The sequence below is a fragment of the Andrographis paniculata genome, unplaced genomic scaffold (genome assembly GCF_009805555.1).
Source record: "Andrographis paniculata isolate CXL003 unplaced genomic scaffold, ASM980555v1 Contig37END, whole genome shotgun sequence".
In the NCBI taxonomy this organism is placed as follows: domain Eukaryota; kingdom Viridiplantae; phylum Streptophyta; class Magnoliopsida; order Lamiales; family Acanthaceae; genus Andrographis; species Andrographis paniculata.
Window position 1 is genome coordinate 3,442,438 of NW_026137570.1, and position 17,791 is coordinate 3,460,228.

Below are 17,791 nucleotides of genomic sequence, written 5' to 3' on the forward strand. Positions count from 1 at the left end.
TAGTTGATTGATAGAGAGGAGGGTATTATTTGTTTTTATGTTTGTGTGCACGCATTTTTTTAGGGTTTCTGTCGTTAGTGTTTATCAGAGAAAAAAACAGAAACTTTTAGGTCAAATTTATTATCAATTCAGTCTCTTAATTGTACCACTCTCTCTCTCCACACTAATAATTATGATAATAATAATTGATTTAGTGAATGAATAGTGAGAGTGAGAGCGATAAAAGAATAACTTCTTCAACCTTAATTCACTACCAACCTGCTGCTGCTGCAAGTCCTTCTTCCTCAGTTTCACTGCAGTCATCCAGATATGCCTTCATCCAGCGAACCCGGAGAGCCTCCACTACCCCTGCACAATTTTAATCTCCCGCCAGAGCTGCAGTGGAAGAAGCACAACACCCGCAAGACCCCTGGCCGCCGCCCCATGAAATCAAGGGCTAGAAGGTCATCAGCAATGTCGAAAGGTCCTTCTGTTCCAGTAAAATCTGTCTCCGATCTGTGGCTGGCGGAAAAAACTTCCTCCAGAATATGCCAATCTGCCGCCGGCGACACAGCCACGTTTGATCCAACTTCTGAATCTGCAGAGAGAAATAAAACACTTTCTGAACGTAAGAGCGAAATCTGGTCATCCCCATCCAAATCTAAAACAAAAATCATAATCAATATCAAATCTAAAACAATATAATCCATCACAAAAATAATATGTAGTGAGACCTAAAGAGAGTGAGAGAGGGAGCATGTATATTTAAAAACATAAGTATTGTACTTGTACTTACTACATATTTAGTAGAGGAGTTCTGTGTGCTCGACGGAGCGGTAGTACTCAGCTTCCTCTTTTCCAGCTTCCTCTTACTACATATGGCTCAGTCTCTTTGTTCTTCTCGGATGGGATGAGATCTTTTTCTATTATGAAATCGAGTAAAAATATTGAACTAGTTTTGATTTTTTTAGGCTCAGCTTCAAACCAACTCAAAAACACAAAATCGACACAAACACACAAAAAAACGCGACGAACACAAGTACACCGGCCTATTACCTATGACACACAAGAAATATAACCCCCACAAACAAAGAAATAAGAAAAACAGAAGCCTACACGTTGACAGAGCCCCTTGCGGCTCAAATCAACAACAGAAGGGGTAAAAAGCATGCCAAGAAGCTCCACAGATCAGGAGGAAGGCAACCATCGAAGAACCGCCGGAAAATTGTCGCGGGAAAGTGGTGCGATAGAGAGACGAGAGGAGAGGCTAGAGAGGGTGAGTTGTAGAGAGAAGATTATGAGATTGAAGGGAGGGGCGGCGGTCTCTGTCATTACTATTATAGGTAGGTTAAAAGGAATTGACGGCCATGATCTCCACCCTAAATTTGACGGTTGAGATCTTGTTTAGTAAAAGGGACGTGGGTCAAAACAAGCGGGTCGGGCAGTTCGGGTTGCAGGTTTGCTGACATGGGTGAAGTAGCAGGTCACGGGCCAAGGTAAGTAAGTGGATTGTGGGCCTGTGTCATAGCACTGGGCCCAGGTGCACTTTGGCTGCGAGAATGAGTGTGTTTGTGTATTATATTGGGTGGATCCATTTGGACAAAAAATCCAGCAAACACACTTCTAAAATAGTAGAGAATTTTTGTTTTGGTTTGTAAATTGTTGTTGTTGTTTATTATTATTTTTATTTTGGGCTTTAAAGATCTGATGTAGAACCGAGGGATTTTGGTAATTTTTGTATGCTAAAAAATTGATATCAAATTGTATTGATTTCAATTGTGATATAGATATCAAATTTTACTTTTGAACAAACTAAAATAATAAAATGTATACCTTAACAACACCGACAAGAGAGCCTAATATAAAAAAGTTTTAAATTTCAAAAGAACATGAAATATCAAAAACTTTACTTATGGGAGAAGTCTTAAATAGAAAAGCCACTGCACATGGTCTAACAAAGCCCAAATTATTTCACTTTTCAAAATGGCGATGGCAAGCCAAATATAAAATACGGAACTGTCAATTTTATCTTTTCAAATACGTAATCACTATCAATATATTAATTATTTATAACATGTGACGGCTATCAATTATCGTCAGGCCAACGGCTGCTTGTAAGGTGCTCATATTATAAAACTGTCAACACACTGCTCATATCTTATAATACAAACACAATGACATCTGTATAATAACTTATACTAATATAAAGATAGTCTTCATGTTAAAAACGATGACCCAAAATATAAATGGGAAGATTGACGATGGAAAGAAGTATTAAATTTTATAAAAATGATCCATGGGCAACTTTTATAAAAGTGAAATACTTTTGGAATTATTTTTAATTTTTAATTTAAACAATAAATTTAATTCATGCAAGAAACAAATATTATATTAATTACACACTTTATCATAGTTAAGAAGATCATATTTAATTATAATTTTAAATTTTATGCAAATATTGACCATATTACATTGTGCTATCGGCCGTATATGCGTATGTTATCCGTAATTCAATGATATATTGTCATGTGTATGCCGTACATTCCATCCCTCTTCACATTCAGTGGCAACATTGATCCACGTTGGAAATCGACTTTGCTAAACTCGTCGGCGTGATTGCGGTGCCCGGCAGTCGTCCCATTTACGGTTCACTTTCAGTTGTAACTTTATTTGTTGTTGGTAGCATATGTTTGTGCCGGTGCCTTATGTGACTCGTCCAGACGCCTAATAGATGCTAGCATATGTTTGTTGGCTGGGAGGATGTACTTCATGGTTTTGACTATCATTGAAGTGAGTGGCCGTGTATGTGCGGGACTCCAAATTATACTGCAATCTTATCTTGGACATACACCCGGTTCTTATTTCATGTGTTGTCCTTAATCTCGTATCTTTACAGGATGTGCTTACATCCTCTGAAATATTTTTAAGCTTACTAGATCAAGCATGCTCCTTGTCTTGAATTCTTCCTTGTTCCAACAATAATCAATATATTGTATACATTGTAGATCATTTTTAAATTTTTTTTCTTTCATCTTGGTATGTGTTGAATATATCCCACATTGGAAAAATGCGGAATCCCCCTTGGCTTATAAGGGTGAGGGGCCACTCTCTATCACCCATTAGTTTTAGGTTGAAAGCCAAAATCTCTTATTAACATGGTATCAGAGCCATGGTACCATATTGGGTTTTGGATCTTGTATGGATTTTCGACTCTAGGGGGAGTGTTCAATATTTGGAAGCCTGGATCCCATCTTAATTAGTTTTTCACTTGATGGATTAGAAAAACTATTGCAAACATATATGTCTGACTGCACTATGTAATCCATTACTATAATTGCAAACATTTTGCGAGCCTAAAAAAAAAAAACTATTCTTCTTAACAAAGAAGGTATTCTTAAAATATTTTTTTTCATGAAAATTTTAACCATTTTTTACATTCGCCATTGCTTTTCTAGACGTTTTTCTCTCAACCATCGCCTTAGATCATTTTTTGCCATGTGAAGGAGATGAATAAATTTTAGAAGACATGCAGCTAAATCCTTTTGTTGCTTATGACCATAATGCTTTTGCATCGTCCACAAACGCAAGTAAGCTTATAAATACATTTTGGAGGTGGTTGTTTATAATATAGGCTAAAATATATTTCACAGTTTTAGATAGCATATTCCTCTATGGTTTACATCATATATTGCTTATATGGAAAGCATGCTAAAAATCGTGAATTCTTTTTGCTATTGGGTAAGAGGCATAATTAAATATTTTCATAATTACTATAATATATAATTATATTTTAATCCCTAACTCCAGTCTCATCTATTAATATAATTTTGAGATGTACGGCAAAAATCATATCAGCATGGTGTTGATTCTAGTAATCGGCACTATAACAAAAAATTATTATTATGCATAAAGTACCGAAGTTGATAAAAAATTTATTAAAGAGACGTATAAATGATAAATAGATATTAATATAACAGAAAGCTTTTAATTATCACTACAATAACGAAATTCGCAGGTTAACATGCACACAAATTACACACTCAACCTGCAAATCACAACATGCTCTAGTCCTTTGCAGTTTGGGTGAATATTGGGTATCTATTTTAATTTGTTTGTGTATTCATCTTCTCCAAAATTCTTCTATTATTTCTGTTCTTGAACCCTTCCTGCAAATTCGGTCTTTCCAATTTGCCATTTTGTTCTTCCTTCCCAATGTCTTGCTTGGAGGAACGGATAAAGCCTCCATTACAGCTCCACAATTTTACTCTCCCGCTACACCTGCAGTGTAAGAAGAATGAACAGAATGCCTCCGCTCCGATGAGCAAAGAGTAGGTGGAAAAGGATATCCTTTCGATGACTGAAGGGAGGCCGTCCTGGCAACCCAAGAAGAGGCCAAAGCACCTTACCATTATTATATAATGTTCATATGATATTGGTGCCCTAAATGTGCGTTTACATAGTTGTTCAATAGATTTTTTTATTTTATTTTTTTAGTTCAATAAATTCTCTTTTTACGTTTATTTATTAGCAATTTGTGCATTTTGTGTGCACGTTGAAGCATTGGAACTGTTAAAATAATAGTTATGATAGACATGTGTAGTTTCATACTTATATGTATATTGGCCGAGATGATATTCCTATGTATTACAAGTATAACACACTCAAAGAAACCAGTATAATTGAAAAAACACAGAACAAAACGAGACGAGATCTGGTAGTCATTGAGACCTGCGCTGCAGAAGGACCTAAAACTAGCGGATGACACCTATGAAGAAGTGAAGACTTGGAACCTGAGGCCCCGTAAGCTGATCAGAAAGAAGATAGCGCTGAGCATTACGGTCCCTCTGACTCAGCGTGAGATCAAAGAGAATATAATTTCTATGACGGGAGGGATGAGGCCACCCAGACGCTTGAAGAAGAGGCTGAAGCACCTTCAGAATCTCATGTCGTACGCACATACACAGATTCTTATTCGTAGATTTCATAACATCCATTGCCTTAATAGGATCTGAAGAGATCAGTTAAGTACCTAATAAATATGTTGCGATTTTTATTTTTTTTAGTTTTGCACTGCCGATTATGTCTCCTTGAGGATGTCATGACAACATTTCTTACGTTACATACGTGGTAAATTTTAAAACTAAAAAGTATACCCATGTAATATATATATATATTAATGTATCATTCAATGTAATCAAATTTTGGTAATTAGTTCGTTTGATATGATTGTGTGATGATGATTATATATATATATATATGTGCAGATTTAGATGAAGCTAGTCTGACGTAAGCTTATGCTTTGGGGATGGAAAATGGTTTGAACACACTTCTAAAATAGTAGATCACTTTTGTTTTAGATTTGCAAATTGTTTTTGTTGTTTAATTAGGTTTTCTTTTTTTTTTTTTTTTTTTTTTTTTTTTTAGGGCCTTAAAGATCTCATGTTGTAGAATGGAGGGATTTTGTGCATTTTTTTATACTAAAAAATTGATATCAAATTGTATTATTTTAATTGTGACGAAGATATCAAATTGTACTTTTGAACAAACAAAAATAATAAAAAATATACCTTAAGAACATCGACGGGAGAATACAATATTAAAAAAATATATATTGTTTCATAAAAAAATTCCAAAATCCAAAAAGAGAATGAAATATCAAAAAGCTTTAGTTATGGAAGAAGTCTTGAATAGAAAAGCCATGCACATGCTCTAACAATGTCCTAATCATTTCATTTTTCAAAATGGCGATGGCAAGCCAAAGTAACATGAATTAAAGAATTGCCAATTTTATCTTTTAAACATGTTATCTCTATCAATATATTAATTATTTATAATTGTAATCCACAAAAAACGAAAGGCCTGAATCACTAACTTGCTCAACGAAGATCTTGCGGAAAGGCTCAAAATGAGCAGATCAATTCACCAGCCCATAAGAGCAGGTCGTGTATGGACTCGATCATAAAGGTGACGTGGGGAGCTATTTTGTAGGAAGAATTTGAAATACCTCTGGAGAAGGTCCCAAGAGAAGCATATCTTTTCACCTTCTAGGGCTGGCCTAGCTTTAAAGCAGCCCATAAGAGCAGGTCCAGGTGTGAACTTGATAAAAAAGGTGACGTGGGGAGCTATTTTGTAAAATTGGAGGATCCAACTTATCAATTAGAGGACAACTAATGAGAAGAAACACACCACTAGCAGTGCTAAGGACTCTGTTATAGATTGAAGGATTATTGCTTCTCATTGTTGTTCAACATTGTTGATGATTTTAATGTTTTGTCATTGATTTTGGGTCCTACTTATTGTTCTATCCCCTACCTCTCTCTTAATATATGCTTATTATATATACACATATTTTCTTCCTCGTTAATTTCATCTTATTTCATACAAATATGACATTTTTTTTTCACATATATATGCGGGGTGTAAGCTAGACTAATAAGTTCTCTTCCTGATGAAAAAATCAATTTTGATTATCTTTTTTTTTAAAAAAAAAAAAAAGAAAGTAAAAATTATTAAAAAATATCATAAAATTTACTGTTTTAAGAGGACATGGATCTGGTTTATTATTCATTGGGGTAGATTGATTTTGATTTTAGATGAGCCATTTGGCTCTTACTTCTACTGTTTTATTTGTCCTCTAGATTGCGATGTCATAGAACATTTTGCTAAGTTCTTTGCTGCAGACAACTAGTTGATTGATAGAGAGGAGGGTTTTGTTTGTTATTATGTTTGTGTGCACACATTTTTTTAGGGTTTCTGTCTGTTAGTGTTTATGAGAGACAAAAACGGAAAATCTTATGTGAAATTTATTATCAATCCAGTCTCTTAATTATACCACTCTCTCTTAATTCCCAAGTATGTACACAAAGTTCACACAATAAGGCACACAAAAATGTCACTCAATTCACTAACTATCAGTGGTCAGCTACTAACTCGCTCTTGGAGTTGCCAGTTACGTGATAGCAGTGTTCAAACCAATCAATATTTACATAATTTAATATGCACATACCTAACAACTAATTAAAAGATAAAGAAAGGGTAGCCTTCCGTTACCAAATCGATGGCACAATTTAAAATTTTGATACGATCGTACAACCCGTTTCCAACCTGGAAGCTCTGATACCATTGTTGGGACTAGGCAAACTTAACACTAGTATGATATTGTCCGCTTTGGGTTGAGCCCGCACGAATTTGTTTTTGGATTTCCTCCAAAAGGCCTCATACTAGTGGAGTTTATTTAAAACTTATAATGTGTGCAATTTTCTTCACATCAGTCAATGTGGGACTTGGGTTTGCACCCCAACAATCCTCCTCTCAAACTAAGTACCAACCAATGGGCTTTCTCTACCCACCTTGTACCGCTTGTCACAAAGGGACCCGCCGCCTGACCAACCACAATTGTCGGGTACCGACCAAAAGCCGCCAAGATACTTTCGACACAAGACACCTTGGTAGGTCACGAGGGTGAGCTCACCACCACAACCAATGACCGATGCCACTCACTCTACTTCACCATTGAACCGAGCTCTAATACCACTGTTAAGAATTTGTTTCCCCTTAGGATCGTTGACTCGGGTTGTTTCTGCAACCAAATAATACTCACTAAGAATATTAGTTTCCAACTCAACGCTAGTATGATATTGTTCGCTTTGGGCTGAGCCCGTACAAATTTGTTTTTGGATTTTCTCCAAAAGGCCTCATACTAGTGGAGTTTATTAGGGACTTATAAGGTGTGAAATTTTTTTCACAACTTCCAATGTGGGTCTTGGGTTTGCACCCCAGCACATTCTCAACATCTAAATTTGATCCATCAACATTATTTTCATCGTCACTCCATCTAACACCCATTGTTTTGTTATTTTTCCTCATTGTTTTTAGGCACTCGTATCGGATGTGTCCAAAACCATTGCAACCATAGCAAATAATATCATTGGATACTACTGGTTTCTTTGGCACTGTAGTTTTCTCTTTTTTCTGACCAAAAGATTTCTATTGAATAGTAGATTTTTGTTGAGTTTGAGTGGCATTTTTCTCAATTTTCTTCTTTAACTGTTTGGCGCTCTTTTTTTTTTTTTTTTTTTGCAATAATTTTGAAATTCTTTTTTAGAAAAAAGATACTTCATCTTCATCTGAATCATCCTCGACATTATTGGTAGCGCCATCAGCTGTAAATGCAATCTTCTTTTTCGATTTTGGCTTAAGATGGTTTAACTCATATGTTTGTAGAATTCCAATCAATCCATCCAAGATCATGGTGTTAATCTTCTTCATTTCTTCTAAAGCAACAACCTTGGGAGCGAACTTATGTGTGATTGCTCTTAACATCTTGTTAACTAAGTTCCTTTCTTTGTAAATCAATCCAAGCATGTTAGTCTGATTTAAAATATCCTTAACGCAACTACTGTAATCAAAGATCGTCTCATTATCTTCCATCTTTAGCCTATCGAACTTAGATTCAACCATTTGCATCCTTGTACCTTTGATATTCGTTGATCCTTAAAATATTACCGGAAGCACATCCCAAATCTTCTTTAGTTATTGTGCATGTTGATATAATCCAAAATAAAGATTCATCTACTTCATTGTATATAGCTTTTTAAGCCTTGGAGTTGGCATTGTTCACGTATTTCTCTTCAATTGAATATTGATTTTTCGGTTTAAGAACCACATGAGTCAGAATTTGATCCGTGCTTGTATTTCCATGAGTTTCGGCAACCAAGATAGTTCGCATAGGAGAAGACCATCCAGACTCTAATGTTTCCCAAGCTTCATTGCTAATAGAAATTATAAAGACCTTCATCTTCATTTTCCAATACCGGTAATTCAAACCATCCAATAGAGGTGACCTAGAGACCCAGCTTCATTCTTTAAACATAGTGATAGATCACTCTTTGTTAATATGGTGAAGAGTCCACTCCAATACCACGTTGTTGTCCCGAGAATCAACTATGTTGATATTACACTTCAACAAATTATGAGTTAGATTTAACACGCATCAGAATACTTTCGTTCTGGAAGTGTAATCTATTGGACGTTCAGATAACGAGTCCATAATGTGTGAATAGAGAAACATAGAAGTTTGTTTACCCAAATTGATCAAATAAAATCTATGTCTGGGGGGTTCAAACACAGGCTCGAATCCACTAGAAATTAGTTGAATTATAAATGTGTCAACATTCTCAACAATATTTATGTAAGAAGGAAGAAATTTTATTTTAATAAATAATAATAATAATAATAATTAACAACAACAACAATAATAATAATAATGAAACCATATTGCAGTTAACATATTTTAGAATTCTTGCTTTATATAAATATACATTTTAAAAATATTGACGTGAATTTATATAGAAAAAATTAAAGTTATATATTTTTTAAGTTACATGAGAAACGCTTCGTGCTCGATTTCACTCTGGCTCCCCATGAATTTCTCTATCCATGGCCCCACCATAGGCTTCTTCGACTTGGATCTAGAAATCACCGACCGCGCTTTGCACAGTTTCTTCTCTATTTCCCCTAATTCGCCCCTTTCGGAAGCACGCAGCGCCCTCTCCCCCAACACAGAGTATCCGCCGAGCACCGCCATGTCCTCGAGCGTCAGAGTAGCTTCTCCCCAGGGGAAAACGAAGGAGTTGGTAGTCTTGCACCATTTTTCAAGGAAACTGAACAGGAGATCCTTGTTTCAGTGTACGGTGATTGTGGAGCTCATTATAGCGGAATGAGAAGCGGTTGCCAGCAAGTTTTCCTGCTTTATCGCAATGATCTTTGTAGCCACAGCACTTTCTGGTAAACAGATTTAGCAATATCAAATCAGCCATCAGTCGATAAACAAAATTTAAAAATTCATAAGAAACCTTTATGAACTACAATTACAAATCACCATATTTTGTTTCTTCCGTGGAAAAAGAATGAAAAAATTTGAAACTCTTCTCGGAAACAATATAATTCATCACAAAAATAATATGTAGTGAGAGCTAAAGAGAGCGAGAGAGGGAGCATGTATATTGAAAACCATAAGTATGTATATTGAAAAACATAAGTGTACTTACTATATATTTAGTAGAGGAGTCCTGTGTGCTTGAAGGAATGGTAGTACTCAGTTTCCTCTTTTCCGGCGATAGCAATGATGAGGATGGCTCAGTCTCTTTGTTCTTCTGGGACGGGGATGAGTTCTTCTTCTCTTCCTTGTCGTCCTCCTAAGCTTGATCTGGAGCCTTACTGATGGTATTCTTCTGGCTTGTCTTCCACGACCTCAGGTTCCAGGTCTTGATTATGGTCAGCCATTGTGGGTGGATTATGGTTTGGGATCAGATCTAGTTTGTTGCTCGGTAACGGAAGCTTGATTTTGATTTTGATTTTTGTTTTAGATTTTGATGTGGATAAGCATATCTCACTTTATCACGGATCGAAGATTTTATTATGAAATCGAGTAACAATATTGAACTAGTTTTGGTTTTTTTAGGCTCAGCCCCAAACAAACTCGAAAACACAAAATCGACACAAACACACCAAAAAATGCGACGAACACAAGTACACCGGCCTATTACCTACGACACACAAGAAATATAACCCCCACAAACAAATAAATAAGGAAAAAAGAAGCCTACACATTAAGAGAGCCCCTTGCGGCTCAAATCAACAACATAAGGAGTAAAAAAAATGCGAAGGAGCTCCACAGATCAAAAGGAAGGAAACCGTCGAAGAACCACCGGAAAATTGTCACCGGAAAGTGGGGCGATAGAGAGACGAGAGGAGAGGCTAGAGAGGGTGAGTTGTAGAGAGAAGATTATGAGATTGAAGGGAGGGGCGGCGGTCTCTCTCATCACTATTATATAGCTAGGTTAAAAGGAATTGACGGCCATGATCTCAACCCTAAATCTGACGGTTGAGATCTAGTTTAGTAATAGGGACGCAGGTCAAAACAAGCAGGTCGGTCAGTTCGGGTCGCAGGTTTGCTGACACGGGTGAAGTAGCGGGTCACGGGCCAAGGTAAGTAAATGGATCCTGGGCCTCTGTCATAGGACTGGGCCCAGGTGCACTTTGGCTGCGAGAATTAATGTGTATGTATTATATTGGGTGGATCTATTTGGGCAAAAAATCCAACAAACACACTTCTAAAATAGATATCAAATTTTACTTTTGAACAAACATAAGTAATAAAATGTATACCTTAACAACACCCACAAGATAGTATAATATCAAAATGTTTTAAATTCCAAAAGAACATGAAATATCCAAAACTTTACTTATGGGAGAAGTTTTAAATAGAAAAGCAACTGCACATGCTCTAACAAAACCCAAATTATTTCACTTTTCAAAATGGCGATGGCAAGCCAAACATAAAATATGGAACTATTAATTTTATCTTTTAAAATATGTAATCACTCTCAAAATATTAATTATTTATAACATGTGAAAGCCATCAATTACCGTCAGGCCAACGGCTGCTTTTAGGGTGCTCATATAATAAACTTGTCAACACATTACTTATTTTTCCTATAGCTGTAGAATTAAATTTAATGATCCATCCAATGAATATCAATGAACGAGGATAATATTGTAAATTTGAATAGAAAAATTTTTAGTAATAATTTTAATTTAAGTAAAGGAACTTAGTAAAAAAAAAAAAAGAGTAACATTGCATAAATTACAAATATTAATTATGAATCTTTATACAAATATTGACCATGCTATCTATCCATATTTTATACACACGCTATTCATAAGTTCATGATATAATTTTACTCTATGTGGTGTATGTTGTACATGTTATCTATAGTGTTAATATATATATATAATCTATGACAAATTATGATAAAATTGAAATACTTTTGGTATTATTTTTAATTTAAGTAAACAATTTAATTCTGAAAAAGAATAGATATTATATTAATTACACACTTATTATAGTTACCAAAATTAGTATTAATTATGATTCTAAATATTTTCCGAATTTTCATCATATTATATTGTGATATCGGCAATATGTACACATTTTTTTCGTATTCATAATATGTTTCTATTATATATGGTATATGTTGAACAAGTTATTGATAGTACTCCCTCGCTCGACCACCAATTTTTCCGCTTATTTTTTGCGTGTTAATATTTGAATATTAATTACTATAACGACCATAATGCTTTTGCATCGCCATCAAATTGAGGTAAGCTTATAAATACATATTGCAAGTGGTTGTTTGTAATATACGCTAAAATATACCACTACCAGAATATTCTTTATTTGTCTCAGAATCAATTCCGAGGCTGTAAAAATACATTTATAATAAATATTAAATCAATTAATTTTTTTTCTTTGAAAATCCGAAATTATTAATTTTTTTGCCTAAAAATTTCCGAAGCTATATTAAATATAAATTTTCTCATATCGAATGGTCTCGAAATTTTCAAACCTATTTTGATTAGTCTCGGAACCCGAACCTATTTCAAATAGTAGCAGAAATTCCGAGGATTTTAGTTTTAGAAACTTCTGAACTTATATCAATTAGTCTCGATACTTCCGAACCTATTTTAATTAGTTTTGGAACTTCCAACCTATAATAATCAGTCTCGGAAGTTCCGAACCTAATTTAATTTGTATCGGAACTTCCAAACCTATTTTAATTTGTCTTATAAATTTTGAACCTTTCTCATTCTCGGAAATTCCGAAATCCTTATTAATCTCGGAAGTCCTAAGCTATTGTAATAGATCTCGGAAATTCTAAACCTTAAATACTTGTGGAAATTTCGAACATTTATTAGTCTCGAAACTTTCTAAAGTTTTTGAGTCTCGAAACTTGCGAACCTATTTTATTTAGTCTCTAAATTTTCTGAAACTACCAAAAAATTTACATCCCCGCCATTATTAAGTAAGTAATTTTAATTTTTTATTTTGATTTTATTCAGATATATATTTACAATTTATTTATTGTGTAAAAAAATGTATAGATAATAATTAACTAAATTGTTGCAATATATAATTAATTAAAATAGTAAATTTATTAAGTAACTGAAATTTTAAATTAAAATAAATTATAAAATATTGATGTATTAAATAACAAAATAATAAGTAAAATAAATTTTTGCTCTCTTTTATTCACTAATGTGTCCGTTTTTTAAAATATGATAATTTTGGTCACTATTCATTAAAGTAGTTCAATTTTAATTCTTAATCAATATTTTAATAATATAAGGATTAAAATTGACATAGATAAAAAGAATTGACTAAATTAATTTGAATTAACTACTGTAATTATATAGTAAAAATTATAAAATTTAAAATACAAATATAGAAAAATAATATTATATTATTGATAATAATTTTTTTATTAATATTAATTAAATTTTAATTTTTATAACAATTTAGTAATATATAGGGAAAAAATCAATTGTGATCCAACTAAAAACAAAATAAATCAATTTTAGTCTCATATCAAAATTGTGTTGAATAGTTTATGGTCGAATCTGAGATAAGACGAAAATAATTAATCACAAATCTGGTAACACAAAATCGATATCGTATTCGAGCCTCGCGTAGTACGCGATTTACTTGAAGCGAAGTCGTCACTGATCGCCTTCCAGGATAGAACGAATCTAATAGAATTACAGATCTTGTGAACCGAATAAGGAGAATCGAAAATTTTGGAAGGGTTTTGATTGCAGAAGAAAATTTTTTTGGTTTTCTTTTGGAGAGCACTTTGCGAGAGAAAACGAAGATCCGAATTTTTTGGCTAGAGAATTGTTTTTAAAAAAAAAAAAACAAAATTTAATGTGGGGTTTTTATTTATTCGTGTAACGTGAGAAAATTGATCCTACATAATCTGACCCCATTATTTTATCTGATTAATTCAAATTTATTTTGAACCAGTCAAAATAATATTCAGATAAAATAAAAAATTAAATTAATTACGATTGGGCCTGGCCCACAATCCCCTACGGACCCTACTGCCCAAGGCTTAATCTTGACTATATATAAATATATATATATATATATATGAGCACAATCAAGAGTCCATTTCAAGAGTCCATTCCTTCCAATTCAATTTATCATTTAATGGGACCACAACATTTATTAAGTATGAGAGATTTGTCTCCTCCTCCAATGTGGGACAAAGAATTTCTTGTTTTTTCTCTTTCACTTCCTACACCAAATACCAACAATCTCCCATATGAAAGAGGAAAGGACAATGACTTAATGGAAGAAGAGTGAATTCTGCATAGGATAAGTAGATTTCCCTTTAAATTTTCCTTGAGCAGTATATAGGTTTTACCAATTGTCTTGTGGAAACGTTGTCCTTGGACTGTTCAATTTCTTAGTAAATGAACTACATGTCGACACAGAATTCATATTCCTAGTTCGGTTCTCATTATTTGGTCCATTTTGACCATGGAACCTATCGTCGTTCTGTAAGAATTTCTAAAGAACTGAGCCTAGACAGCTCGTTTTCGAAGCGGCCCCACTTTCACTCTCACATAGGTGATCTATCGAAGTTTTCCGAGTGATACGACACTTCACTTAGTGGTCATTAAAGCAGTTATCTGCTATCCTCCTTACTCTGTGATTGTTCGTAGACAAGAATGAGTTGAGGCTATTAGCCCCTACAGTGACGCACATAAGTCTTATAGGCAAGTTTTCCCAGTGAACCTAGTTATTGGGATCTCTAGCCTTTCTAGGTTGGATTTTCCTTACTTATATTTCAACGGGCTTAAGCCCTATTCCTCTGGTCAATGTATGAACCGCATAACGGTTTAACCCTTTGGTTAGCGGATCCGCTAGGTTATCTTTTGAAGCAACATGGTCTATTGAAATAACATTAGTTGCGATCAGTTGCCTTATGGAATTATGTTGACAACGAATGTATTGACTCTTTCCATTATACATTGTATTCTCTGCTCTGTCAATAGCAGATTTACTATCACAGTAAAGGGTTATGGTAGAGATAGATTTGTCCAATTCTGGAATGACCTCAAGGAAGTGACGAATCCATTCTGCCTTTTCTCCAACTTTGTCCAAACCAATGAACTCAGATTCCATTGTGGATTTGGCAATGCTTATTTGTTTTAAGGATTTCCAAGAGATTGCTGCACCAGCTAGTGTAAACATATATCCACTAGTTGACCTTGAATTAAGAGTATCAGATATCTAGTTTGCGTATGAGTAGCCTTCTACTAGAGCTGGATGTCTGCTATAGTGCAGCCCATAATCTCGAGTGTACCGTAAGTACCTAAGTACGCGAACGATGGCTTTCTAATGTTCGCGATTAGGATTACTCGTATATGTACTCAACTTGCTTATAGCATAAGCTATGTCGGGTCTGGTACAACTCATCAGGTACATTAGGCTTCCACTTATCCGAGAGTATTCAATTTAGGATACGTCCTCTCCACGATTCTTCGATAAATGGATATTTGTGTCCAGTGGGGTTCTCGATATTTAACATGTCTTTGGTAGACTTAACGATATTTTCGTTGCTACCAACGATAAGTATATCATCTACGAAAGGGCAAATTATTAGCCTGACTCAATGGTCTTTACATATATATTTATCACATTTATTGATTCTGAAACCACGGTCCATCATAGTATGATCAAATTTCTCATGCCATTTCTTTGGAGCTTGTTTAAGTCCATATAGTGATTCCACAAGTCTACAAACTTTCTTTTCCTTTCCTGGAACTCTACAGCCTTCCGGATGTTCCATGTAGATCTCTTCATCAAGATCTCCATTTAAGAAGGTCATTTTGACATCCATTTGATATACCTCAAGACTCTACAGAGCAGCTATCGAAAGAATCACCTAATGGATGTTATTATCGTGACAGAAGAATATATGTCAAAGTAATCTAGGTCTTATCGTTGTCTGTAGCCTTTTATTACAAGTCTAGTGTTGTACATATCTATTGTACCGTCTAGTTTTATTTTTCTCTTTTAATATCCACTTTGATCTAAGAGGTTTCGAACCAGGTGGGAGATCCAGAAGTTCTTAAGTATGATTATGAAGAATATAATCAATTTCACTTTTTACGGCTTCTTTCCAGAGAGGCGCTTCCGCATACCTCATCGTCTCAGTAATGTTTGAGGCTCATTTTCATGAATATAAGTAAGATATTCATTTCCAAATGACTTTTCAACTCATGCTCATTTGCTTTTTCTGAGCTCAGGTTCCTGACCTGGTTCAGATTCAGATTCATATATTTTCATTCGATCTTGGTCCACAGTTTCGTGGTCTCGGTTGGCCAAACTAGGTTCAACGCCTGCCTTTGCAAGGAACACATTTTCAAAGAATGATGCATTCTTTGATTCCATTATCGTATTCTTTGGGATATCCGAAATTTTGAATTGAATACTAAGAATCGATAGGCTGTATTGTTATGTGCATATCCTCTAAAAATGCAGTCCACTGTCTTGGGACAGGTTCTCACAGGTTTGGGAGGTGGCACCACTACCTTAGTTAGAGACCCCCACACTTGAAAGGTTTTGTAAGAAGGTTTTCGACCTTTCCAAAGCTCATAAGGGGTCTTCTCCATCCTTTTCCGATGTATTAAGTTAAGCAGATAATTACTACTTAAAATTGCCTCCCAACACATATTTTAGGGTAGTCCACAACTTAACAATATCGCATTCATCATTTATTCTAATGTGCAATTCTTGCGTTCAGCAACGCCGTTTGATTGAGGTGAATACAGTGAAGTTTTTTGGTGAATTATTCCATTTTGGTCACAAAATTCACCGATCGGAGTTTCCTATTCTCTACCTCTATTACTTCGAATTCGTTTAATTCGTTTGTTAAGTAGGTTTTCCACTTTATTTTTGTACAAAAAAAATTTACTTAATGCCTCATCTTTGCCTTTAAGTAAATAAACATAAAAGTATTTCGTACAATCATCAATAAATGTAATAAAATATTTATTACCGCCACGTATTTCTATAAATTTAAAATCACAAACGTCATTGTAAATTAATTCGAGTGGTTCAGTTTCACGGTGAATCATTTGGAAAGACGATCGAGTTTGTTTTGCTTCAAGACAAATTTCACATTCATGTTTGTTTAATTCAAACTTTGGAATGTGGTTCAGGTTAATTAATCGATGAATTGAATCATAATTAACATGACCCAATCGACTATGCCATAAAGTAGAGGACTCAACAATATAAGCAACAGACTTATTATTATTATTTTCAATAACTGTCATAATACAACATTTCAAAAGTCCATCCTATGCATATCCTTTACCCACATCCACTAATGATTTATGCAAAACAAAATTATCACTATTCATATTAATATTAAAGCCTTGTTTCATTAGGAGTGTCCCCGAGACCAGGTTCTTTGTCATCGCTGGCATATACAGGACATTGGTCAGCCTCACAACTCTTCGAGACGTCATCTTCAGAAGCACCTTTCCTTTGCCCTTGACTTCAGCAGGAGCAGCATTCCCCATGTACATTGTTTCTCCTTCGACACGCACGAATGAGGAGAACTGATTCCTATCCATGCAGATATGGTGTGCTACTCCCGTGTCGAGCCACCACTATTTCTTATTTGAACCCACTAGATTTGCCTTAGAGACAACAGATGTCAGGTTGAGTGGCTCTTCATCTTTAGTAACGACGTGTGCCTGATTAGTCTCCTTTTTCCTTTTCGGCGCCTTGCAGTCTATCAAACGGTGTCCGACCTTTCCGAACTAAAACAGTTAGCCTTGAAGGTACTTTTTTCCTTTTCAACGCCACAAGATGGCTTCAGCTTCTCTTTTCCCTTGTCCGTTGACTTTCAGTTCTTTCCAAGCTGCTCATTATTCCTCGGAGCTATCTTAA